Here is a 27933-nt window from a genome sequence, read left to right on the forward strand (position 1 = left end):
CTCCCAGGGCCTCCAGAAGAAATCAACTCTGCCAGCGTTTTGATTTCAGGCCTCCCTTCCAGCTACCAAAATGTGAGGCAATAAATTTCTCTTGTTTTACGCCACCTACCTAGTTCACGGTTCTTTGTTATAGCAGCTCCAGGAAAGTAATACAGATGGATATCAAATCATGTGATTCAGTGTTCTTAGAAATGGGACGTGCTTTGAGAAGTTTTCAGTTTCTTTAGACATCAAATGTCCTTTGAGGAATGGAAGGTGATTTTCTCCAAAACAGATTTTTTTCTCTGTATCATTTATCCAGCAGTTTCACTGAGTATTTGTCTTAAGTTTTCTCAAATACTACAAATTGTCATAGTGCAGCACATGTCTGAGTGTGTCCTATTTTTCTGGCTAGCTTCTAAAATGCCTGCCTGATATCTTTGAAAAACCATCAAGCCAAACAGAGCTAGCTAAAGTTTAGGAAAACCAATCAGGGAATTTTAAAAAAGACAAAGAGGGAGACAGGGGAGGAGAGGGGAAGGAGAAGAGAAGGGGAGAGAGCAGGAAAGAGGGAGCCCTGGTTTACGTGGCTAAGTAGATTGAGCACCTGCCCGTGAATGGAAAGGTCCCGGGTTCAATTCCCAGTCAGGGCACTTGTCTGAGTTGTGGGTCAGGTCCCTTGTTGGGGGCATGGGAGAGGCAGCCAACTGATGTTTCTCTCTCACACTGATGTTTCTCTCCCTCTCTTTCTCCCTCCCTTCCCCTCCCTGTGAAAATAAAGAAAATCTTTAAAAACATGAAGGAATGTGTCTAATATATCTTCATTTCTTTAGACCCAAACACTAGAAAATCTTCCAGCAACAATGAAACCAATAGGACTTCCTTCTCTGTCTCCTGCTGCCTCTTCCTTCTGAGGTTACTGGGACCCACCCCTAGAGTACAGTTTGAGTCCCCCAAATTCTCCTGTGCAATCCAGATTCTCACCTCCTTGCAGGGATTCTTCAAGTCCCTTCCTCGCCTGGCCTGGCCACCATCACTAGGCTTTTCAACTGTGCTGGGAACACTAACTCTAAAGGGCACATTAATAAATGCTGGGCGGACCACAGGGGCCTGTGGAGAGGAGAGAGCTGGTGAGGAGAGGGGAGCCTGGAGGAGAGCTTCACTAGAGGACTTTCCGTCTCCCCGTCTCTGTCAGGTCGGAGGGAAGACCCCAGGGAACTCAGGAAGCCCAGGCAGGATGGGCCTCCCACTGAAAGTCAAGACTTACACGGGACAAGAGTTGACTCTGTCGCAGTCCAAAGGCAGACGCTCCATGAATTAATCTGCTTGTTAGCAAACCTACCGCATACACCCGGCTTCGGCGCAGCCTCGACTCTGCTGCCGCCGCTTTATCTCGGCATGTCAACCCAGGATTCTCTCAGGTGGGAGCGACTGGGCTTTCCTTCACCAAAAGTTTTGCTGTCCTCGCTTTCTCTTTGGACACCTGCCCTGATCCTGTTCCCGCCCCATCCATGTCTGCTTCTCCTTGTGCGGAGGCAGCGGCCAGTCGGAGCACGCGTTTCCAGACTACACTGGAGGTAATGCTTTGATAGTGCTCAGGGTGGTGATTGATCGTGTGGCTTTTTCCCCCCCAGTGAAAAGAGTATTTGACTAATCAGCCTTTGGCAAATTGGTCTTTCAGTGAATTGGTTTTGGGTGAATTATTTTTTGACAAACTGACCCAGAGGCCAAACATCCTATGAGAGGGAGCATCTTTTACTTTAGGAAATCAGTAGAAGGCGGTGAGGACTAGGTACTCAGTTCTTTTCTGGCTTGCTTCTTATTTGCCGAGGCCAATTTCTCTATCTCCTAGTCTCTAGTTGCCCTGTAAAAAGGGGCTCTTGCCCTGGCCAGGGGGCTCAGTTGCTTGGAGCCTCGACCTGTACACCGACCGAAATGTTGTGGGTTCCTTCCTGGTCAGGGTACACACCTTGCTTGTGGGTTCGACCCCTGGATGGGCCACAAATGGGAGGCAACCGATCCATGTGTCTCTCTCTCATCAATAAACATATCCTTGACTGAGGATTAAATAAATAAGTAAACAAACAAATAAATAAATAATGAGGCGGGGCTATTAATGCCAACTTCCTAGGTGTAAAGGTTCACAGACCCCAGAGATAACTTAAACAGGGTTTGGTTTATATTTTTATTTTTTTAAAATTTTTTGTTTATTTTTAGAGAGAGGGTAAGAGAGAAAGAGAAACATAGATGTTTGGTTGCCTCTTGCACACCCCCTACTGGGGACCTGGTCAGCAACCCAGGCATGTGCCGTGACTGGGAATCTAATCAGTGACCCTTTGGTTCACAGGCCCACGCCCAATCCACTGAGCTACACCAGCCAGGGTGGGTTTGTTTTTTAAATTATAATCTACTTTAAAATGTACACATTAAATTAGATAAGGCTTTTTCTTATAGCTCATAAAGAGTCATTAAACAAAACACAATATACAAAGGAGAGACCCACGAACTAGAAAGCCAGTAATATTCTGAACAATAGCATTAACTTTATAGATAATTTTGTAAAAACTGAGCGGCAACCTGTTGGCTTTCATGCTAGTAAGATCTGTTTGCTGGTTTTCCATTTCACTTTCATCCACTCGATGCTTTTGATTTTGGAGCACAGTGGACCATCACTGGAGTCATTGCACTTACTGCAAGTTGTAAACAAAAAAATTATCACAGTTATTTTTCGTTTTAACCATGACGCATCTTTTACTGTCCCTGCACTTACTGCAAGTTGGTTCCTCTAAGGATGGGGACTGCGTGCCCATTTAAGTCTCCCACCCTTTTCTCCATTTCAGTAACTCAGAAGTCTTCGTCCATGGTGTCATTTCCCCTTCTCTTTACACAGGACAGAGGTCTTGCTCATATACTCCTTTCTTCTGACTCCTGAGGACTGTCAAAGGAGTTGGTGCCAACACAGACTTCGAAACAACACAGACATGGCCATCAAATCATGGGATTCTACAAAGCTGATGAGCACAGCTCTCCAGATGGAAGCGTGAGAGGATGTCCTCAGTCCCCCCGGAGTTAGCGCACCCCGCGTTCTAGACACACCAGTCCCAGTGTAGGCAAGCGCCCGGCGTGCAGCAGGCACCTGCTAAAGAGAAGTTTTATGAAATGTGTGTCAAAACTATTTACAAAGGCCAGTGATTTCTAACCTGTATATTTAAAGTTAAATCAACTGGATAGCAATGATCTCATGTTTCAACATATTAAAAAGGGATTAAAAAATATTACTCAATTTAGAGACCTTGACCAAGTTGCATTTGGATGTAAGGAACTGGTAACAGTGGGGCCAGAAGTGGGGAAACTAACCCGCGGAGTGCAAAGGTAGTTATGGTCCTGGAGCCACATTCCTGTCGCTTTCGTAGGAACCAAAAGCCATTGAGAAATGGCTTTTAAAAGCTATCACACAAAGAAGGAAGAGGCTACGAGAAAGACCTCATTCTCACAATGAGCGAGAGCTGTGCTTGCAGAGAATACTGGTGGCCTTGACCCAGCCACAATCTGGAAAATGAAAATTATGCAACCAGGACAGAGCGCTGCTTTTGGAGGGTTCAAGCCCCAGAAACTGATGGCTCGTTAGATGCCGAAAGGGGCCGGGCCCCACGACCTCTCCTCCAGCCTCCTACGTCAAGATGGACTTCTCGCAGGAAAGGACCAATAAGCAAATTCCAATTTGGTTGTCAGGGAAACCCCTCCGGCATTCAAAAAAAAAAAAAAGAGCCTGTGTGTTCTGGGAATTGAGGAGAAAGTCATTTGTGTGTTTGGTGAGAACAAACTGCATCAAGGCTGCAGCTTCCCAGGACAGGCTTTGCCAGGGGCCTGAGGGCAAAGCTTCCTGGTGCCAAGGCCTGGGACGGGCTCCCTCCCCGACCCTCATGGCACAGGCGCTGCTCTTCCATGTCCCCAGGCTTCTGCTGCAGGGGTGTCAGCCAGCTCGAGTTCTGTGCTCACCCACCATCTGCACCACAGAGGTGCCTTCCCTCCACTCCATTCCAGCCTCCACGGGTGAATGCTGCTAGGTCTCACCAAAGGCAACGCCCCTGGGAACCATGAGGGACAGAGCACTCTGAATAGGTTAGAACCTACACTTTCAACAGAGAAAAACCACCAGGGTCTATAAGCCAAAAATTCTAAAGTACGAAATTTCCTCCTTCCGTCTTCATTGCATACAATTATGCAAGTTGTTCTCCACGTAGCGTAACTCCGGGACAGAGCCTGTCAGAAAGCCACAGACTGCCTTACCCTCCTCATTTGCTCCTGTATCTGCAACCCAACCCTGCCCCTCTTCTAAATAAAAAAAAAATATTTGCAAGCCCAGAGACTCCTCTCTCTACTTTGATTCAGCCCTGTTTTTCCCAAGGCAAAGCAGCAGAGACCTCGCCTCTGTCCTTACCCTCCCTCTGTCTCCACAACTCCATTTTCCTTTATTAACATCACTCTCCAATTCTGTAAACTGGAGTTCATGTGAGGCAAGGCTGTGCTTGAAGAAAAGCAAAAAAATGTAAAATTGGACATGTGTGCAAATCAAATTGCTATGAAATGCTCCTTGTTTGTTCACTTACTTACATTCTCATTTCAAGATCATTTTGTTATCATTTCTGAGAGATGTCCTTTTGGCAAAAGCTCCTGGTCTAGATGCTCCGGTCCCTGGTCATACTGGGGGTGGGGGGTGAGGAGGAGTTCATTTATCAGTTTCTTCATTTATAAGGGTCTTAGAAGTCACCCTCCCCAGGCAAAAAGGAGTTCAGCAATTTGAAAGTGGCTCCTTGAAACCTTTTGGTTTAATCATTCATATTAATAGTAAAGGAGCTGAATAGTGAACTGAGATTAACTCCTCTGAATACCGGAAACTGCCTTGGGTGTCCCTGGTCTGGCGTGGCCCCAGCTGTTGGCAGTGTCGCAGGAGTAAAGAGTGCAAACCCCAAGAGGGCCTTCAGGACAGGGCCTTGGTGGCGGCCTGCCTGTGCCCCTGTGCCACAGCTGAGCCGCAGTGCTGTGCGACACTTACTCGTCAAACTAAACTTGCTCCGTACCAGGTCTCTGCTTTCTATAAGTCGTCCTCTCAGTAACTAGTCCTGTTCTGTACGTGAGGAAATTAAGGCTTACAGATACAAAGGAACTTTCCCAAGGTCACACAGCTGGTAGAGCCAGATTCAAACCAAGCCTTAGAGTAACCAAGGGCCACTCCAAAACCCTTCCCTGAGGCCATATAGTCCCAGGCTCTTTAGAATTCATGGGCCAGCAAACTTTTTTTTTTTAAGCCCTAGCTGGTGTAGCTCAGTGGATTGAGTGCAGGCCTGCAAACCAAAACACTTGTGGTTCACTTCCCAGTCAGGGCACATGCCTAGGTTGCAGACCAGTTCCTGGTGGGAGACGCACGAGAGGCAACCATACATTGATGTTTCTCTACCTCTTTCCTTCCCTTCCCCTCTAAACATAAATAAATAAAATCTTTAAAAAATATTTTTTAAAATTTATTTTTAGAAAGAGGAAAAGAGAGGGAGAAAGGGAGAGAAACATCAATGTGTGGTTGCCTCTCGAATGCCCCCTACTGGGGCCCTCACCTGGCCTGCAAACACAGGCATGTGCCCGGACTGGGAATCGAACAGGTGACCCTTTTTTGGTTCACAGGCAGGCGCTCAATCCACTGAGCCACACCAGGCAGGGCGGGCCAGTAAACTTTTTTTTTTAAATTGTGTAAAATTAAAAAGGAAAAAAATGTGTGTGTGCAAAGGCTAATATAGATTTTCTCATTTTAAATTTTGCCATCAGGGCATGAACAAGGCCATTTCATTGGAAAGACTATTTCACACACACGACAAAAATCACTTCCAAATTAATTCAACACATATTTGTGGAACACCCATTACATGTCAGGCACTCACTGTTCCGGGCACTGCAGAATATGATAGTGACAAAATAAACAAAAATCCCTGCCCTCATACTTAAATCCTAGATGAGGCATAATGGGTCAATTAGAAGGAAAGTACCTGGTGTGTTAGCCGTGAGAGCTATAGGGGGACAAGGGCAGAGGAGAGGGATGTGAGTGTGTGGAGGAAGAGGCCGCTGCTGAAACAGGGGCGGGAGGACACCGACCTTGCTCAGAAAGGATAGGGACCATCTTAGCACCCAGACATGCCCACGGTACTAACTCATTTTTCTCACTGTGCCAGCCCCGGGGTACCCACTCCTCTCGGTGGCCTAGCATTTGTAGGCCTTACCCTGTGTGATCCTGGCTCCGCAGAAGCTGAGACACTAAGGACCTGGGAGGATAGTTCAAGTTCTGCCTCTGGTTGGTTTTGTCCCAGCCTTTTCCATTCCTGTGAGCTTTCCATTCCTGGGTTGTTGATTGGCTGAAGTTTTATCTTGCCTCAGACACGATCCAGGAAGTTTTTCATTGTGTCTCAATTTAAATGAATATTTCTAAGGAAGAACTATGAGTCAAAAACTTTGGCTTTTTGAGGGCAGAGGCTCTGGGGCCTCCTGGCCTGTCTCTCTCCGACACTGCTTTTCTCTTTGCTAAATGAGTTGGAGCTGATGAGTCCTGGTTTCTTTTCCCCATGTGTTTCCAGCGTTGGGTGGGAAGAAAATGTAGGCAAAACATTCTTTCATTCAATTTACCAAGGATTTTCGTTTGTATATTTTTGTTGTTGGATTTGTGGTTCAAAGGGATATTCCTCAAATTCCAGAAATAAGATGGTGGGGGTATTTGAATCTCAGAACTTGTTTCTCTGATAGCTGCCTATTCCATGCAAAATCCCCCACCTTCTCAGCAGCCTGGTTTCTCTGGAACCTCAGTTTCTGGTTTTTATTGAGTATAGCCGCCCAATGTCCCCATGAAGTGAGTAGGAGTCCAGAAATCACACAGTCCAGAGTTATAATTCCGACTGGGATTACTAAATCAAGACTTTGGAAGAGTTATTTGAACTTCCTTAACTCTGGTTTTCTAATCTGTTTTTGGGATAACAAGAGTCCTTACCTCATAGGGTTGTCACAGGGATTAAATAAGTGAACATACCATACTATTCTGAGTGCTTCCTGTGTATTTGCTACAGATGGCTCCCAACTTAAGGTGGTTTGACTTAGATTTTTTTGACTTCATAATGGTACAAAGGTGATACACATAATAAATGGCATAAGAGATTCAACACTTTATTATGAAGTAGGCTTTGTATTAAATAATTTTACCTAAAGGTGGGCTAATGTAGGCATTCTGATCACATTTAAAGTAGTCTAGGCTAAGTTATGATGTCCCGTAGGTTAGGTCTATTAAACACATTTTTAGCTTACAATAGATTTACAAGGACATAACCCCATTGTAAGTTGAGAAGCATTTGTGGTTGACTTCTCCATGAACTCTTTGAAATAGGATTTGTTATTGTCTTTATTTTACAGAAGAAGGAACTGAACCACAAAGAAAAATGGAAGCTTTCCGAAGGTCACCCTGTGTTCTGGGTACATAGGGTGACGGTTTTCACTGATAGAGTCTGTGGCGGGGAAGTTAGGAACCATCTGTCCACCCTTGTCATCGGAGTGCGCAGCCAGGAGCTGCCATGTCACTGGATAATTTCATTAAAGCCAAACAAATATACCAATGTATATTTCTCAAAATATTAAAAACTTAAATCTTGTACAAAGAGTCCGCAGGTACAACGATCTGTTAGCTCATCGATGAGGGCCACAGCAGGACGATAAAGCCAGGTCAGAAGAGAATTCGACGGTGTGGTTATTAAGAGGGCGGCGCTGGGGGTCCCGGTCATGATGGAGCTGTTCTGTGTCTTGACTGGTGGTGGATATGTGAACCTCTCCATGCGAAGAAGTTGTATAGGACTAACCACAAGTACGCAAATGAGTCAAGTAAAACTGGGGAAATCGGAATAAGATGGGTGGATTGTACCAATGTCAGCATCCTGGACATGATCTTGTGCTGTAGTTCTGGGGAAGCTGGGAAAGGGCACGCAGATCCCTCGGTATTATTTCTTACAAGTTGTGTGTGAATCTTCCCGTGGCCTCAAAATAAAAAGTTTAAAAACAAAAGAAATAACTCAAGTGAAAAAGAGAATATTAGGAACGTTTTAAAGGAGGCAGTGGAAAGAAGGAAATACGAGGTAAGATTGCTAAATTAAATACAAAACTTGTTATATCCTATGAGGGGAAAATGCCTTATGGTCTTGGGGTTAACTTCTCTATCAGGTGGAAGAGAGGGTCACTACTCACCTGTCCAAAGAACCGTAAACTGTGTGGGCCCTAATCAAAGGCGCAGACAAAGCCTCACACTGGAGTTTCTCAGCCTTGGCATTACGGACGTTTGTGGCCCAGAAAATTCTGTGCGGGAACTGTCCTGTGCATTATAGAAGGTTTAACAGTGTCCCTGGCCTCTACCCACTAGATGCTAATAGCTGTCCCCAGTTGACAACCGAAGCATCTCCAGATGTCTGCTGGGGTAACGTTGTCCTGGCTGAGAACCATGATTCCAGACCCACAGAGTCAGAAGGCTTTCCGGTGAGCTCCTTAGGAAGTACTCCAAATGTGGCATGAATCATCTTTTGACATTCCCAAGTTCTGGATAATTGTTCTTTACAAATGAAAGGACCAATCACAGGGTCAGAAATGCAATACACCATAGGAGGAGCCACAGACTTAGAGGTACAGGAGCCTCAGAGATTCACTAGTCCTGGTCCAAACTCCTCATTTTATAGCCCAGCAGTGGGAGTGGAGACAGCTTCCCCAAAGGCAAACAGCCAGTTCATGGCAGGGTGTGTTCAGTTAAACCTTGTCTTATTCCAAAATGGATTTGAGGTGGTCATTTTGGAGTCATTAAAAGTTCTGAGCACCAGTTATGTGCTGGGTGCTGTACTAGGCTCCAGGCTTGGAAGATGACTGACACTGGGTTTGTGTCCCCAAAAAACTGGTGGCCTTACGGGAGAGATGAGGCTGTGGGCAGGTCATGACTGGAGATGCATATTCAGCAGTGAGTAGAAGCCGTGTGCAGGTGGGTGGGGGAAGGTGGAGGGTCAGCATGGCCTCAGGGCCTCAGAGCTTAGGGGAGTCTCTTGGCCCAGGGTAGAGCATAAATACATTTTTTTACCTGCATGAAAAGAAAATTTTCTTTGTGAATAAGAAGAAAACAGTCTTTAGAAAAAAGAACCTGTATTAAAACCTTTTCTGTGAACATCTTTCCAAATTAGAACCATAATCATGGATTGAGGAAATAATATGAAAAAAGCAAAAATTCTGCATTTCAAGTGTGCCCAGGGTGTTGGCAGATGGGCAGCTCCTTGTGTACGTCGCTTTTGAAAACTTTGGCCTTAAGCTATGTGTAAATAACAACCTTCACATCCTTTTCCTACCTACTAAAGTTGTCTTTATTAGTCTATGTTGTATAAAATTTCGCTCACAAGTATTACCTCTGTATTACAGCCAGGTTCTGAGATTCCTGGCAGAGTGTGATAAGGGGCGGGTCTGCAGAAATGGGAGCCGTAAAACCAAGGGAGCAGTGGGGAGCCAAGAGATCAACGCTAGGACAGGTGGGCTAGTGAGAGGAGTGTAACTGCAAGACAGAGTGGAAGACAGCTGGAGCCCAAGGAAGAAGAAAACGGGTGGGTTAAACCCTGTGGAGTCCAGAGCACGGTGGTGCCAGTGGCTCGTTGGTACCAGTCATTATGGCTCTCAGGGAGCTGACTACACGGGAACCTGAACCTGGGACTTCCAGGCTGGCTGCACCAGGGCCCCTGTGCTTGGCTCCAGGGAGGAAATGGCCTCTGGAACCGAGACTTGGATGCTAACCTCCGAATAAAATCTCGGCAGAGCGCGAGTCCAGGTCTGGCTGGCACAGGAGCTGCCTCCCAGATATTTTACATGCAGAGCATCAACCTCCCACACTGGAGCAGCTTAAGGAAGGAGTCTTCCAACTTCAGTGTGCTTGGAGCCCTGGCCCTACTCCTGGGATTCGTGGCAGGGTCCAGGGAGAGGTAACATAGAAACTACGGACCAGTGGGTTTTCAGAGGAGGATCGGACTAAATAAGAGAGAGTGAGGGGCAAGATGGGGCAACTTCTCTTAAGTTCTTTGGAGTTCAGCAAGCTTTCCTGGGGAAACCCTTTCTGGAAAGTAGAAAAATAGTCTGAAGTGTAATTGCAAAGATTATATGAAGATAAATATAATATTTAAAATGAACCGAGACAAAGATTTTCAGATCTTCAGATTTTATTATCTGCCCAGCCTCTTTAACACAGGTGACTCCGGATAACCCCAAATCTATGACTTTTCTGCTCTCCTCTCTTTTCTGGAGAATCAGATTACAACTCTCTAATCTCAGTGAGAGCATCCCTAAAAACAAGGCTTGATAGGGAAAGGGGAAGAGAGGTGGTTTGCCTCCCCTGGGGTAAAAGATGAAGAGAGGAAAACCGCTCCGGGGTTTGCCCCTGGGTTTAGGGCCTTTTGGAATATTGAAGGAAGAGAGACATTCTTGGGACAGAGAGTGGAGGTACAGTAGCCACTGGCTCTCCGTAAGGGTCCCTCCCTTCCACTGCCCTGGTCAAAGGGTGTGGGTGAGAGGGGAGGGCTGGTTTGATGGGAAGTGTTAATTTTAGAGCATTAATTTTTGAACAAGTTTCCAGGGCAGGGGGGGGTGGTCAGGCTGTGACTGGGAGTAGTGTGAGTGGTCTGAGGTAACTCAATGCCACTAATGAAGTTTTTCATAAGCCGGTGCTGAGCCATATCTGTCTCTGCGTATGCTGATTTCCCCGGGACCTAGGGAGTCCACAGCTACAGAGGATTTGGACCTAATGGCCCTAACCGAATGAAAGAGAATTTGGTTAATGGTAGCTATTACAGACACTAACCCTTCTTAGCACTTTCTATGAGCCAAGCGCACCGCATGGATTATTTCACTTGATTCTCACAGCCGTCCTGTGAAGTAGGTGCGGAGTCTCATTTCACAGACCAGGAAGCAAAGCGTTGTGAGAATGAGCAGCTTGCCCCGGGGTCCGCAGGGTAACTGCAGGAGGCGAAATTCAGACGGCTAGGAACTGTGACTTCCCTGCTGCTTGAAGTCACCTCTAGCTCGTGCCCCTGCTGTGCGGTTGGGCCCCCCAGGCCAGGATGTGCCTTGCTTGGGCGTGGCCCTGTGCTGCACTGGTGGCGGGGCCCACTTTATTGTCAGGTTGAAGTCGTGTCCCATGAACCTGGGACTCTGCAACTGAGTGAAGCTGAGAAACTCCAAAGGCGTCTTATAGAGTAAACCTGTGCTGTCCATTGGCCATGGGTACATATAACTGGACCTTGTATACCAGATGGAATTTCCGGTGTCCTTCTGAGGCCAGCTCCTGACTTCTCCTCATGAAGGATTTGAGTGGAGCGCTTAGCTGAAAATGAAACGTGACATTTCCTTTCTTCTCTGTCTGGAGCTTTTCTTCCTTTTGTCCTCGTTCTGCCTCCGTTGCTGTGCCACCCTGCTTTGCCGTCGAATTAATTCACATCCGAAAACACTGCACTTCTTTGTCTGCAGTTGTGCCACATCTACACTCTAACTACGTTTTCTGAGGCTGTTGTTTAGGTCCACACAATATTAGAGTGTTGGAAGGTTACTCACTTGTGAGGTGAACTCTGCAAAGTGACTGCTTCAGCCGTGGGAATGCCCACGAGGCTTTTCTTTCACCCTACGTCATTCTGTGGTGTGGAGAAAAGGGAGAGAGAGGCTAAGCAGGTGAATAGATATGGACTTTCTGGGCTTTCAAGAGAACAAGTTTACCATCCAAAAATCAGTGCTCTCTAGTGAGACTTAACTGTGGCTTGAGAATTAAGGGACAGGACTCACACACTTTCTCATGATTCTGGAATCTAGAGGCGGGAGCAGGTAGGAAGGGGTTTCCGCCCTCACAGCATTGCACTGTGAGGTCCTGAGGGGAGGGACACCAGCTCACTGACTGTGTTGTGCATATGTCTCCATCAGGAGGAGCTAAGTGAGCAGGAATCCCTGAGGTCTGCACTAATCCCCAAATGCTTATCTGCGAGAGAGCTTTCAGCTGCAAGTAACAGAATCCCCACCAAGGGCTGCTGGACTGTAAGGAATTTGTCATCTCCCCTGGCAAGCAGCTGGGAGGCAAAACCGCTCCAGGGTAGGTCAACTGTTCCATACAGCGATGTCCGCCTTCCGGGTCTCCTTCACTGTAAGGACAGGCCCTCACTCGTTCTCACACTCACAGGCAGGGAGCACGGTGTCTGCCTTTGTCGCCTTCCCAGAAGCCCCCTCGAAGATGACCTTCACATCTCGTGGGACAGAACAAAATCACATGCTCACCCCAGAACAAGTCACCGGGAGAGGAGAAGATATTACCATGATCATCTCAAACCAGATGTGCTTCGTCCCCTCAGGTTGCTGCTGGGGAACTGGGAGACCTGGGGCTGGCATTTCAGCCTCTGTCACAAGAGATGGGGTCTCTCAAGAAGGAAGGGAATGGCTGCTGGGTGGTGATGAGTAAGAAAGCCAAAGATGATGGGAAGTGGAGGACAATAGGGAATGGCTTATTTCTCTTACATGTGTTCAAACTGCTTCCATCACCAAATCCCATTGTCCTTATTCCCCTGGTTTTGGTCCCCAGCCCTTTGCTCTCTTGCCTTTGCACTTGCACAGAGACACTACCATCCAAAGGCCCTGCTGGCTCAGGACGTGCTGGACAGGTAGCACGGCCACACACCACGTGTAGGGAGAGGGGAGAAGATGGGAGGACTAGATCTGGGGAGGGCGCACAGCCTGGGTGGTTGGGACCATGGGAGGGCCTCTCTGACCCAGGTGTCACGAGGCATGCTCCCCGGCAGCAGGTGGGCATTTTGGCTTCAGTTCAGCTGCCACCGAACTGCTAGCAGGGTCAGTTCTTTTCCAACAGAGGTTGGGATGAATAACTATCCAGCCCCACATCCCTACTCCATGCTGCCCTATTAACTATAAGTAATATTGCACAGGATTGTTCAAATAGACCCCGGGCATAGAAGTCTAACCGAATTCCCACATGTGATTTCTGAAAGCAGGATAAGAAAACTCCCATCAGGCCAGATGTGTTGGTTTCCTGTTGCTCCTATAACAAGTGACCACAAACACAGTGGTTTAAGCACTTCATTATCTCCCAGTTCTGCAGGTTGGAAGCTTGCTGCAGTGTTGCCAGGCTGAGGTGCCGACGAGGCTGTGCCCCTTTTTGGAGGCTCTAGGGGAGGACCCGCTTCTCCCTCCCGGCTTCTGGAGGCTGCCCGCATTTCTTCACTCGCGGCCCCGTCCTCCACCTTCACAGCCAGCGACACTGCAGATCTGTGTCTGTCTGTAGTAGTCACATTGCCCTTGGGTTCTTGCTCCTCTGACTCCTTCCACTTTTAAGGACGCTTGTTATTGCCTTGGGCCCATGTGGATAATCCAGGATTATCTACTTTAAAGTCAGTTAAAAAATATCAACCTTAATTGGAATTAGCAGCCTTAATCCATCTGCAACCTTAATTCCCCTTTGCCATGTAACCTAATGTATTCACAGGTTCTGGGGGTTAAGACTGGTTTTGAGGAGGAGCGTTATCCTGCTCACCACACAATGTCTCCTGTAAGAGTTGTAGTCAAAGTGTAGAGAGCTGTAGGGGAAGCCAGTTGCCATTGATTGAGCACCTACTATATATCGGACGGTAAACTAGATGCTTTATAGAGATGATCTCATTTAATCTCCTCACATTCAATCCCTCATTTACAAGTGAGAAAGTGCTGCTCAGAGAGGTTTAGTGACTTACCCAAAGTCACACAGCTGGTGACTGTGGTCCTCCGGTTCATGCTGCCTTCTGTTCCCTTTATAGGCCCAGGGGCTTCAAAATGTATGTGAGCACCTGTAAGTGGATGTGGGGGTGAGGAACAAAAGCACAGTGAGAAGTCACCTCCTGAACTTGAAGCCAAGGAGAGTCTTCAATATAAATAGTTGAGAGCAGCAACCAGAAGTGGTGACTCATCCCAGGAGAACAGGTGACCACCAGCTGACGACAGAAGGCTGTCGGGGTGCAGACTCAGGAGACCCATCTGGGCTAAACCACAGACAGCTCTTATTTACTCAGTTGATTTCCGACTTGCCTGATGTAGGGGCACCTTCGCGGGCTGGTCAATGCAGGAGCTGAGTAATGAGGTCTCAGTTTTTCTCCAGCCCTGTACAAAGGGAGGGCATGAGTGCAGTGACAGGTAGCAGGGCAATCCCACGGTCCCCAGTGTCGCCACTCCAAAGCCTGGGTAGAGCAGCCTCAACACCTTCTATTCTACCTCTTTCTGGTCTGATTCTATGCTCACTAAGCAACTTTGTGCCTGATTTGACATTTTATATGTAGCTGATTGGCTGTTCTGCAAAATCACGATTTTGCATCTCGGCCAGACCCTGATAACTGCAAGGCAATCATGTGACCCGGTCTGGCTTGGCCTCCTCTCACTGCCTTTCTGGAACCACTCGGAGCCTTCCCTGCCCCTCAGGCCCCTCTCCCGTTATTGGCCCTGTTTCCTCGGAGCAGCCCCCTGCCTTCTGCTGAGAAATGGGCACATAAATACTTCAAATTTACCCTTCAGAATTTTCTGGTTTTTTTTCTGTTTTAATCTTTTTTTTAGGATTTTTTCTCATTTCTGATATACTAGTTTGGGATTTTTGCATATTCTAGTGGTTACCCTCAAGTTTTCACATACATAGTTCATTTATCAAAGTCTAAAGTTTATCAATATCTTTCCTTGTTCCCATGTTAATTTAATTCCTTCCTATGGAAAAGACACTGGTGGCTACGAGGAACACGGGGGTTGGGGGGAATGTAAGGGGGCTCTGCCCCAGACCTCAAAGGTAAGTGCTTCCCAAGAACCCGTGGGGAGGTGGAGGGACTGGATTGCAAACGGGAGTCTGTGCGGTAGTGGGCTTCTCTCCTTCCCCCGACACAGCCATTCTCATGGGAAAAGGATTCGGCCACCTGCCACCCTCTGGTTCCTGCTGCTCCTTTCTCTTTGATTCCTAAGCTACGAGTTTCCTAGGGTTTGCTGTAACAAAGTATCACAGACTGGGTGGCTTAAATTAATAGGAATTTACTCTCTACCAGCTCTGGAGGCTAGAAGTTCAAAATGATGGTGTGGGCGGGGCTCCTTTTGGAGGTCGTGAGGAAGATTCTGTTGCTCGCTCTCCCCTAGCTCCTGGGGGTTTGCTGGTGAACGTCAGGGCTCCTGGGCTTGTAGAATGTGGCCTCGATCTCTGCTTTCACGTGGCTTCTCCCTACGTGTCTGCATCGGAGTTCAGATCTCTCCTTTTTATAAGGAAACCAGTCTTCTTGGATTAGGGCCCACCCTAATGCCCTCGTCTGACCCAGTTACATCTGTAACAACCCTGTCTCCAAATAAGGTCCTATCGAGGTCCTGCGGGTTAGAGCTTCAACATATGATTTTTGGGAGGACACAGCCCATTGTACTAAGTAATACTTTCTAATGCATTAGTGAGAAAAAAAATCATATCTAAAGGGTGTTTTTGAACCTAAGGGTTTAACCCCAGAGGTACTAATAAAACATTATAATCTATCTTCTCCCCAGTTGTATTGAGATATAATTGACATAATATTGGGTAAGTTTAAGGTGTACCATGTTATAAATATAACATTTTGCAAAAATATTATATTTGCAAAATGTTAACAATTAGGTTAGTGAATACCTCCATCACCTTTCTGTAGTGTGTGTGTGTGTGTGTGTGTGTGGTGAGAACTTTTACCAGCTGCTCTCTTGGTAACTTCCAAGTACCCACACAGCAGTGCTGACTCCAGTCGCCAAGCTGTGCATCTCCAGCATTCATTCGTCTTGTGACTGGAAAGTTGACCCCCTTCACTTCGCCTCCACCCCGCAGTCCCTGGCAGTCAGGATAATACTCTGCTTCTGTGAGTTCAGTTTTTTATTTTTATTTTTTATTTTATTTTTCTCAAAAGGGTAGATGGCAATTTTTATCATTATTACAAAAGCCATTTTTTTTAAAACTGCAGTTGTTTGAATAATTGCAAGAGCAGACTAAGGGCTTAATCCTTGAGTTCAGTTTTTTGTTTTTTGCTTTTTTAAGATTTCGCATGTGAGGTCGTATAGTATTTGCCTTTCTCTGTCTGACTCACTGCACTCAGCATAATTCCCCCAAGATTCGTTTCTGTTGTTGCAAATGGTAGGGTTTCTCTCCTTTCTTTTTTTTTTTTATATAAGAAAACATTTCTGAAGCTTTTATTTACAAAAGCTTTAAAGACATAATACCCTCTATTTTGCAAATAATGGTTTGTTTAAAAAGGACCACCCAGTTACAGCTCTGTAACATCAGGATAAAAAATGTACAAGGAAAACAAACCAACGTGGCTGCCGTTTGGAGACGTGCTAAGATCACTGACTGAGTGTAGATAACACACAGCATAACTTGCAGCCCATCGTTTCCAGGCGGAGTGAATGATTACCACAATGTCTTCCTGCACATGCGCTGGTCTGGTCACATATTCTGCTTGGCTAACTATTCTACAGTCTCTTTCTAATATATAGAAATAGATTGCAAAGACATGTACAAAAAATAAACAACCATTATACTCCTCAGGTACTTTTATTAGCTATATATAAGCCATATGTGCGTATGTACACATACACATATAACTAAGATACATATATTTTTGTATTTTGTTGCTGTCCACCAAACCTCTGCATTCTTTATCTTTGTAACAACTATTAAAGCACATTTTTTCTTCTAAATTAATTTGGTACAAAATATACCTAAAGATTTGCTATCTTTGGATGTTAATGAAATTGATTGGTGTAATCAACAAATCAAGAGCTCATAAGTATGGCCATAGATATTTTAAAAGTTAAAATAAGAGTGACAGTGATGGGCCCTGGCTGGTGTAGCTCAGTGGATAGAGCGCGGGCCTGCGAACCACACGATCGCGGTTTGATTCCCAGTCAGGGCACATGCCTGGGTTGCAGCTCAGTTCCTGGTGGGGGACTCACGGGAGGCAGCCGTACATTGATGTTTCTCTCCTTCTCTCCTTCCCTTCCTCTCTAAAGATAAATAAATAAAATGTTTAAAAAAGACTGACAGTGATGGGAGGAACGGCAGCTCCAACAAACCTGTTGGAGCCCAGTTTCCGGCAGACAATCAACATCCAGTCGCAAACAAGGGATTTTTCCTGAAGGAGGTAAAGCTGGCTGGAAAAAGTCCTTCGGTCACAGAGCAGGCTGCACGTGCCGATAAGAAGCTGACAGACCCTGGATGTACCCTGCTGCAGAAGCAGCTGTTGTTAAGGTGCTCAGTAGTTGTTGTTTTTGTAGTCTTGCTGAATCAGCCCTTTGCACAATGTATGTACTGTATTCCGTGGGTCAAAAATGGGTAAATATAAAGTTGGCAGATGGTCATTTTTTCCAGCCAGAAAGACAAATTTTCTGCTAAAACAGAGGATCGGAGTCAGAAGCACTCTCTGAAGTTCAAACTTGATGGTCCAGAATCTCAATACCTGAAACTCCTGCAGAAAGAAAGGGAGACATGCAACCCAGAAATACATTACAGGCAGTAACTTAGGAAAGGGGAGACATCCACCAAGTTCCAGTTGTTCAAGTTCATGTAATGCAGCTTTCCCACTCGCTGTCGCACGTGCCTGCATATTAAGTTAAGGCCAAATTTAACCTGAATGCTTTTCTATTTAAGCCCTGAGATAGAAGTGGTCATATTTGGAACTGAACTACAAACATAAAATGAGCTATGAAAGAAAAAAAAAAGTACCATTCAAGGGATTCAGTCAGAGATAAAACCTGTATATAAGCGAGTGTGTAACTCAAGTAAAATAAAACTAGAAGGACTCTTTCATGTCATGACAGCTGGTTGGCTTTTTCTTCATGTGCACTGCCTGTGGGGCAACAAGAACCAAGGCCACACGGCTGACCGCAATATGCGGCATCATCAACATGACCTTCAAAGAACATTTCTCTCGTCTTGAGCAAGGCCATTCTGGGAGCAAGGAATCAGGTCCCGCCAGATGTTTGCGGTCCTGCCTGTTCCAGCCCCCACCGTTGCAGGCGACTTCTGCAAGCCACCTGTGAGACTCTTGCAGCTCTCCATGAGGCACTCCACATCCTAAATGACAGGGGGGAAAAAACCAATCGAAGGATCGCAAAGAAGTCAAGTTCTTCTTCAGGCAAGTTAGAATTGGTCAGGATTTTGATTAAGTAGCCAGAGTCATAATCACCGTGAAACTGAATTGACTCCTTCACAGAGGGCCACTCCGATGTCCTGAGAAGCTCTGCAAAGGACTGGGTCTCAGTTCCTTCCTCCTCATGTTTTTTTCAACTGGATACCAGATGTTCTTAGTAGCTCTATAGAATCTTGGGCATGCATGTCCTCTGTCAAATTAAATACAAAATGAAACCGGGAAGTTGAAGTTCCTGGAGGTATTCTTCTTGCTTATTCCTAAATGTCGGCCCTGGCTCCATTACCCTGAGCACATCCACACTACAGGGCAATAGCTGGTGCCGACAGCCAGCATTGCTCCTGGGTTTCCCACCAGGTCTTGCAGCCACACCTATAAACTGGCTGTTCATAGCGACGTAGTTATATTTTTGAATAATTTGATGAATTTTCTTCACCCCTTCATCCAGGTTGCAAGCCCTCACCTCACAGATTCCCTGCTCCGATCTACCGCTCTTGCTGGCATAGTGAGGGCACAGGGAGTCTAGCTGCCAAGCATCCAGACATTGTACTCTGGTGAAGATGTACCATAAAGTACTTAGTTCTTTACCTGTGTACTTGTGCGCTTCTCCTTGCCATAGAGATGGCACCTGGTGGTGGAGTGGGGGACGCGCCGCCCCAGAGACACTTCGCATCCATCGAGGGAAAAGAGGGGCCCAAGCTGTGCCGCACCGCGGCTCCTCTGGTGTCCTTCTTACGGCCGCGTAACATTCCGTCGTGGGTGTGTGTCTCACGTTTCTTTGTCCATTTACTCACTGATGGGACCTTGGGTTGTTTCTACACTTTGGCTGTTATAAGTACTGCTGCAGTGAACACGGGGGTGCAGATGTCTCTTCGAGGTAGTGACTTCGTTTTCTTCGGCTACGGACCCAGAAGTGGCATTGCCGGATCATAGGACAGTCCCAGGTTCAATGTTTTTGCGGAACCTCCACACTATTCCCTGCAGTGGCTGCGCCAGTTTGCATTCCCACCAACAAAGAGGGTTCCCCTTCCTCCACCTCCTCTCCAGCACTTGTTCTTTGTGGATTTATTGACAATAGCCATTCCAAAAGGTGGGAGGTGCTATCTCACTGTGGTTTTTATTTGCATTTTCTTGATGATTAGTGATGTGGAACACATTTTTATGTACCTGTTGACCGTTTGTGTATCTTCTTCGGAAAATGTCTGTCCTTTGCCCATTTAGGTCCTTTGCCCATTTTTTAATTGGGTTGTTTGGGTTTCTTTGTTGTTATTTGTATGTTTGCTTGCTTATTTGTTTGCTACCACACTGTATGACTTCCTTCTATATTTGGGATATTAACCCCTATCAAGTATACGATTTCAAAATATATACCCGATTCTTCCATTCCACAGGTTGCCTTTTCAATTTGCTGATGGTTTCCTTTGCTGGGCTTTTTAGTTTAGTATACTGCCACTCATTTATTTTTGCTTTCATTGCTTATTTATTCATGCTTTTATCGTGTCAAATCCAAAAAATCATCATCAAGACCAATGTCAAAGAGCTTTTTCTTCGAGGAGTTTTACAGTTTCAGGTCTTCTACTGAGATCTTTAATAGATTTTGAGTTTTGTGAGGGTCTAGTTTCATTCATTTGCCTGTGGGTATCCACTTTTCCCAAGGCCATTACCAAAGAGACTATCTTTCCCCCTGAGAAAGCTTTACACCTTACACGGAGGCCTCCGCAGCCAGCTGGCCTGCCTCGCTGCCTCACAGGTGTCCTGGGAGAATGGAGACCTCTGTGGCCTCCATCAAGTGCCAGGTGTGCACCGCTCGCTGCATTTCCACGGAAGACGCCTTATTTTGGGGGGATAGCTTATATTGCAATTCCACAGGTACCTGTGCTCACCTAGAGGTACATTTCATTAGGTGCACCTATCTTAAAGTTGTGTTTGTTTCTCTCACCTTCCTCTTATACCTGTGGAAAACTGTCTTCCTTAGACATGGTTTAGTGATGGGGCATCTGGCTCCCGGAATTTTCTGGGCACTAGAAGTGGAATGGAAACCCATCCCTCATCTCTGATGGGAGCAGAGGCACCCAGGGCAATTGATCAGTCCCTGCTTTCCTTGCTCAGTTAGCTAGAAAACCCCTCTCTGTGATTCCAGGAACTCTGCGGGCTGTGAAATCATTTTGGTAACAGCTTTCAGAAGAAAAGACACTGAGGAGGTTAAGTGGGCACATCAATTTAAAACTATGCTCTAATTTCAGAAACAAAATTGTGATGTTTGAAATTCAAGGCGTACAGCCATGCACTACTTCAGCAACGGGGACACATTCTGAGGAAGGTGTCACTAGGTGATTTCCTCATCGTCGCCGAGCGCACTTGCACAGATCTAGACGACACAGCCCACGGGACGCCTAGGCTGTCTGTCAGAGCCTGTTGCTGCTTGGCACAGACCGACACAGTGCGTTACTGTACTGGACAGTGCAGCCACCGCAACATGACAGTGGGCATTTGTGTGTCTAAACATAGAGAAGACAGTAAAAATGCGGCGTAAAAGATTATACCGAGGTTATGATTTCATGACATCCCTACTGTGAATGCGGTGTGTCTTTGCCTGAAACAGCCTTACGTGGTATGTGACTGTGCATTATTCTGAGTGTCTTCTAAGTGCTGTTGCTAAGGGTATAATAGAGAGCAAGTCAGACGTGGTCCCTGCCCTCGCAGGGCCTGTCCTCTAACTCCAGAAAAAACATTGACCAAATCATTAATGAAATAGTCACAAGGGTGCAAAGGGCTCTGAACTTGGGAGGCACTGCACAGTGGGAGTGAGTATTTGGGAAACTTGGGTTTGCTTCTTTGTCTATTCAGTTGTTTAGTGCATGCCTAGAGACCCTCCATTTCTTTTTTTGTGGGAGACCTCTTTTTTCTTCTCTACCTGTTGCCAGGGATTGTGTTTGGCTCACCGTGGCCCACATGCCAGGTTCTGTACTTGTAGACAATCTAAAGGTTTGCTGGAAGGGACTGACACAAATGTCAGGCCGCGTCAGGGCAGGGACCAAGCCTCATCTGTCTGTGATTGCCCCCCCTCCAACCCCCCGTCCCAGGACCCATCAGGCAACAGCACAAAATGATCACCATCCACTCAGCAAATGCCCGGAGTCACCTACTGCTTCCCTTTGTGGAAGGTCAGCTAGCGTGGTAAGCTACCTACGAAGTGTTAAGCCGGCTCTAGCCACTTTTTAAGAAGCAACTTGCCCAATATCATGTAACGAGGAGGAGAGGGTGAGGGGCTTGGACCCAAGCTCTGACAGCAAAGCCAATTCTCATTATACTCTAGCACCTCAGTGTTAGACATAAGAGGCCAAATTATTAAAAAATGTGGTGACTGAATGTAGTTCCTTCTAAAAATTCCAACGGCTTGCCTCTTGTCACCACACTCCACTTCCATTGCCCACAAGAATTCATTTCTGTCCATCTCAATGCCTCCTCTTCCTGCTGCCCTGGGAACTGTCGATTACATTTGCCCGGGTAACACCATCCTGTTTTCTCTGTCCCCTGTGCCCCAGAAATGGAGCCGGCAGTTTACCACCCTGCGGCCGTTGGTAAATTGACTTGTGACTAAGAGAACAACAGTGGGTAATCGAGAATCAGGCTATACAGCACTGTTCAAGGCCACGGGATGTCCCCAAGTCAATCCAGATGTTGCCGGGTCTCAGTGGCCTCTGGGTACAGGTGGGCTCACCTGAAATGTGAAGAGGTTGTTGCATCGTTTCTTGCCACAACTGGTCCTCTCAGGACCCGAGCCCTTGGCACTCCCCCAGAGCATTTCATGAGTCCCCAGGGCTCGACTCACAGAGAAGTCCCGCCAGCAGCTGTTCTGCTACCAGAGGGTCCTGTTTTTACCTTTCGGTTTTTAACTTTCTACTTAAAAAACGGCCCCCTCCCTTGCTAACCTTCCACCCCCTGCACATTCCAGGTACTGACCTATGGTCCAGGCACGTTTATCTTTGCAGCATTTATTGTGCCCACGTTCAGTGGGCACTGAGTTATTGCACTGTTCATTATTGCCACGGCTGCTCTAGAGCAGGGACTCATAACCAGGCCAATCTTCTCCCTAGAGGACATTTGGCAAGGTCTGGAAACACTTTGGGGTGTCATAATTTGGGGGTGTCCGCTATTGCCACCTAGTGAGTAGAGGGGTCAGGAGTTTGGCCCCCCATCTGGAGGTGCTTAGGACAGCCCTCCACAATGAAGAATTATCCATCCCCAGATGTTGATAGTGCTGAGCGTGAGAAGCCCTTCTCTAGAACCAGCATGCCCAGAATGAGCATCTTATAAAGAGGGAGAAGACCTCTCCCCTTTTCATTTTATGTGGTAATTTTAGAGGGGACCCCCAAGTCATGTGCCTTATCTCCTACATCTTAGATAATTTGCGGCAAATAACTTCTGAAATTTTTGCTTATGGCCCCCTCCTCTCCTTGAGGTCTGGCTGTGGACAGAAGACAGACCTGAGGGACAGATGCTGATTCTCTTTAGAGCCGTTTCTCTCCTCCGACCTTGAAGCTTGGCTCTCCTCACTACTGGGCGCAGCCTGCTGGGCCTGGCTCCCTTCCCTGAAGGCGAGTTATTTTGGGGGAGGCTTCTTCGCTCCCAATGCAAATACGCTGCTAGCACCCACCCGTTCGCCCTGACATGTCTGAACTCCAGGCAGATCCCAGCTTAAGCTCCAACGAGAGAGAGAGAATCTTTTGTGAATCGATGTCCAGGTCCTAGGGAGCTTGGATGAGTGCTACTGAAGGACATAGCTGTGATTTGCACTGTGTGGCAGCTGGGACTTTCTTGTTGACAAGTAATGAATTAATCAACAGCCACCGAAACAAAACTGTTAGCCAAAAAAAAAGGGTGGGGGGAGAAGGGGCTGTATTGGCTCAGGGAACAGAAAGGCCAAGGGTAGGGCTAGCTCAGGGTGAGGCAGGGTTCAAGGCTTGGATGCTGTCAAGGACCCCCTGACCCCTCTTCATCTCTCAAGCCCCTTTTCCTGTGTGGGTTCCATTGTCAGCGAGGCTCGCCCCTCACGGGGGCCAGAGCACTGCCACAGCCCGACCTCACAGCTGCCAGACTCAAGTTCAATGGCAGAGAGAGAGGCTCTTTTCCAGTAGCTTCTGAGAGGTCCTGGGATTTGGTGACTTGTGTCTAGTGAGGCCCTTGCACTGATCACACAGTCCGAGAATGCAGAGTGAGGACTGGCCCTGCCCTTGGTCACATGCTCCAGCCCAGGCCACTTGGTCTGAAAGTGAGAGGCGAGTTACTGGGGAAAAGACTCTCCAGTGGGGGAGGTGGGGGTGCATATGGTTGGAGAATGTTAGGCTGTGTACAGTGGGCTGTGGCATTATTAGATAGGTCAGGAAGAGGGTCTCTAATGAGGAAAATATCTTTTCAAAATAAGAGAAAGGATGGATAATTGTGCTTTTCAGCGAATCGGAATAGCACGGTGTGGGCAGGAGGAGGGCCGGGAAGTGCAGGGAGATCTAATGGGACTTTTACTAGGAAAACACTGTGTTCCCCCAGTTACAGTGTCCACGGTCCCCCCAGAGGCCCACCCTCCGCTTCCTCAGCCTTTCAGTGTCTGAAATTTACCAACATCATGATTTTTGCTTGACAATATGCTAAGATGTAATTGACTGTCATGAGTACTTACAGTATTTTATATCTTAATTTATTTGTGTGTCAGAGTTTTCCTAAAAATTGCTTACAAAACCTCACTCTTTAACTGGNCCCAGTTACAGTGTCCACGGTCCCCCCAGAGGCCCACCCTCCGCTTCCTCAGCCCTTTCAGTGTCTGAAATTTACCAACATCATGATTTTTGCTTGACAATATGCTAAGATGTAATTGACTGTCATGAGTACTTACAGTATTTTATATCTTAATTTATTTGTGTGTCAGAGTTTTCCTAAAAATTGCTTACGAAACCTCACTCTTTAACTGGCAACTTTCTAAAACAAGATTTCATTATTTTCTCTGAAAAGTCAAAATATATGGCAACTGAAATATGTTTAATTTCCATTAGACTTTAAAGTACTTTTCAACTTCATATGCAAGTACTGTTTCGAAGCACAACTTTTAAATGAAATTCCATTTTCAAGGGAAATAATGCCTGTGCACCTGCCTCAGTCCAGTAGTGAAGCTTAAATAATACAGAGTAACCGGTCTAGTGCCTGACACATAGCAGGCTCTCTATAAAGAGGAACGCCCTTTGGCTTATTTTTAGGGTCATTAAAACCTGGGATGAAGGGAAAAGGGGATCAAGCAGGCCAGCTGCAGGCCCTGCAGTGACAAGGGGAGCCGTGACCTGAGCCTCTTCACAGAACCTAGCTGGAGGGCAAAGAGCCCTTTGGGAAGATGTGGGAAAGGAAGAAGCGCGGGGCTCGGTTGTGATTAAAGGGCATGAAGGAGCAGGGAAGGGAAAGGACAACTCACAAGTGTTTAAGGCCAGAGGCTAGAAAATTGTTGGCGTGGTATGGGAGAGGCAAGACGGGGAACTAGGTCGAGGGGAACATGATGAGTTTGGACATATTGAGTCCAAAGTGACGTGAGGGGCCTCCAGGTGGAAAAATGAGTCTGCAGCTGTTTTCTGCAGGACCGTCTGCAGCCCACCCTAAAGCTCCCCCTCTCTTCTCCCTGCACTGTCTCTCGAATCCATCCTGTTTAGTGTGCCTCCTTCCCACTGTCCGAGCTGAGGTCCTCACGGCCTCTTGTCTTCAGATAGTGAATCATCCTAACCCATTTTCCTTCCTCCAATCTGCTCCTCTTTCATCCATCCCCCGTCATGTCTTCAGACCGTTCCTATCATTTTCATTGTGCCCATAGTTTTGCTTTCCAGATCACTAATTCAGTATTTATCTGGGGATATTACAAAGTGTGGCAGGAGATTATGAGTTGAACTCCCTTTGGTTTTCTCCAGGAAGAGCACATAAAAGATTTAGATTTCTCTCTCTGGCAATTTGTGAGCGTTGAACATCGTTCCCTTCGATCTCGTGTCACTTCTGAGCCTGGACCGCAGGGCTGGCTTCACTTATAAGGACTGCTTTGCTCTCTGTTTCTGACTCGAGCAGATGGGATACCTGCAGGGTGAAGACCGTACTCAGTGCTGCTGTGAGTCACCCGAGCCTGGGGAAGTGTCTGGCGTGTGTTGGAGTTCAGCAAATAGTGCTTGAGATGAACTGGTAGGAGCACAGACTTGGGTATCAGCTGCGAGCTAGGGAGTGAAGATGGCTGTGTGCTCTGAGGGAGGGCGATGCTAGAACAAAGAGTGGGGAACAAGATTTTTCGAGTGGCCACCTTCTCAGTGATGTTTGAGCGCCATGTCCTGATTTTGGGGGATGGGAACTACAGAGCCAAGGTCCAGTAGCATGTGCATCATCTAATCCGTGCATGACCTTGGGTTCATGACATTTTCCATGGGGCTACCTGCCTTCTTGTGTAGCCCTAAGGTCTGATCTAGATATTTAGAATGGGCAACTTGAAGAAAAGCACTTTTGCTATTCTTTTACACCGAAGAAAAGCTGCCTTGGAGGAAAAGCCCCAGAACAGGTATTGACCTCTCTCAGGCTTCCCACCCCCCGGGCCTATTAAGCCAAGCACAGCCCAACTGCTTCACCAGGGAATCCGTGCATTTGGCATGGGGCCAGGCCTCACAAGTCAGCTGTTGACTTTCCGGATCATGTTGTCCAAATTCTTCCATTAGAAAGGCCACCTCCTTTTGTAAATATCAAGAACAGCAATATGACTTAAATCAAAGCCAACTGTACCTACACCCAGAACCTTGCAGGAACTTGCCAAAGGAGGGAGCTTGAGCTTGACTTCTCAGGGGAAAAAAAAAGGAAGCCTAAACCTGCTTTTAAAGCTATCCAGCCAAAGCTGCAAGGAGAAGAATTGGGGTTTTGAGAGCCAATTATTGCATTACAGAAACACAAAATCAGCCCAACCGAAGTTTTTATTTTTGCTTCCAATAGAAACCCTGCAGCACCTCTGCCCCATGTGGCTGCCTCAGAAGGGATTTTGGATCCCACAACTCCTTAAACATTAAGAGGGAGCTACACCGTGAGCTTAGTCCCATTCATTCTGGCTGTGTTCTTTTGAAATTGTCACTGAAAACCTTTTTGATTGTGGTTATAGATGATTATCCTAATTTACTATTGTTTTTCTCTCCTCTCCCGCCCTTCGTTCTAAATACTCTGTTGCACTCGTCAGGGGGTGTATTTTGGCAAATACCACCTTTCTGAAGTGACGTAATCTCCAGTTGCAGCCTTCTGAGTGTGGTTTCCAGTTTGGTGAGTCCAGCTGGGAAGGCAGTCATTTCAAAAATGCATGCAGACCGCTGAGGGAGACTCGGTGGGGGCAGGTTCCTGAGGGCAAAGCTCTCTCCTGGCTGGATTCCCTGCCTTCAGGTTTAAGCCCTTCAAATGCATCCTCCACACTGTCTCAAGGCTGCGATTGCCCACAGGCCACTGTCCAAACTCCTTAACCAAGTGCAAATGGCCGCCCATGGTTTGGCCTCCGCCTCTCTCTGGCCTGTCTTGTACTCTGCCACCAGCAATACTTCCTGGACATCTCTCTCTCCACATCCCAGGTGTCACTGCCAGATGGCAAGGATGGAGTCTTTCTCCTTCCCTTCTGCCTCCCCAGCCCTGGAACAGACCTGGGCATCTCCAAGAGACAAATAAATATTCATGACCACATGAACTGTCCTGCCACGGCCTGGTTTTCTCTGGCTCTGTCTGTTTCTCTTCAGCCCAACAAAGGACCCGTGGCTGGCTAAGCTCCAAATGATCTGTCCTTCTAATGGTGTGACGCAGTGAAGGCGTGTGGGTACCATGCTTCATCTTTTGTCCCTTTCACATGTCAGCCCTCGGATAACATGCAATGAACGGACCCTAGGTAGCAGCGATCTGCTCTGTCATCTGGGCTCCCGCTTAAGCTCAACCTTCTGACCTCTTGATTGGCTTCCTGGGGTCCATTAGTCTCTGGGTCTTAGACCCTTTCAGGGTGACTACACCCTGACCATACCTGGGACAGAGTTGTGGACTTACTGAAGCTGATCTTTGCTGATACTCACTTGTTCCTGTCTTTTATCCATTTTTTCCATCCACCTGGTGCCCTTCCCTTGCTGTCACGAAAGGACCTGAAATTGGTCCCTTGCACATTGCCATGCTTGGCGCTGGAGGCTGTGAAATTAACCCTGACTGTGTGCCAGGCTCAGAGCCAGGCTCACCTGTTTTTCTTCAGTTGCCCATCTGCAACGCAAATAGCATCATTCCTATTTTATACCGAAGGGAATGGAGGCTTAGTGATTCTAAGCAGCGGGGCAGTGGCAGAGACAGTAGATAAGCACAAGGTGTCTTTGGAGTCACGCAGATCTGGGTTCTGAACTCCTGGCTCCACCACTGACTGGTTGCTTCTAAGCAAGCCATTTGCCCTTTTTAAGACACTGTGTCCTGGTCTGTAAAGTGGCAGTAATCACAGCAGAGAGTTTGACACGTGTAGACTGGGGGGGGGAAAAAGGTAAATGTGCCCTGGCTGGTGTAGCTCAGTGGATTGAGCGCGGGCCAGCGAACCACACAATCATGGTTGGATTCCCAGCCAGAACACAGGCCTGGGCTGCGGGCCAGTTCCCAGCAGGGGATGCATGAGAGGCAACCATACGTTGATATTTCTCTCCTTCTCTCTATCCCTTCC

At 47.0% G+C, this 27933-nt stretch overlaps 1 protein-coding gene and 1 pseudogene across 2 annotated transcripts in view; one reads left to right on the plus strand and one right to left on the minus strand.

Moving 5' to 3' along the window:
- The window catches only part of BAALC (BAALC binder of MAP3K1 and KLF4), an 81823-nt gene that overhangs the window by 20881 nt on the left and 33009 nt on the right, over positions 1-27933 (plus strand). The window lies entirely within an intron of this gene.
- Positions 17881-18891, minus strand: LOC118988963 (CCR4-NOT transcription complex subunit 7-like; annotated as a pseudogene).

This window comes from Sturnira hondurensis, unplaced genomic scaffold, assembly GCF_014824575.4.
Source record: "Sturnira hondurensis isolate 20B ecotype Veracruz unplaced genomic scaffold, ASM1482457v3 Scaffold0006413, whole genome shotgun sequence".
In the NCBI taxonomy this organism is placed as follows: domain Eukaryota; kingdom Metazoa; phylum Chordata; class Mammalia; order Chiroptera; family Phyllostomidae; genus Sturnira; species Sturnira hondurensis.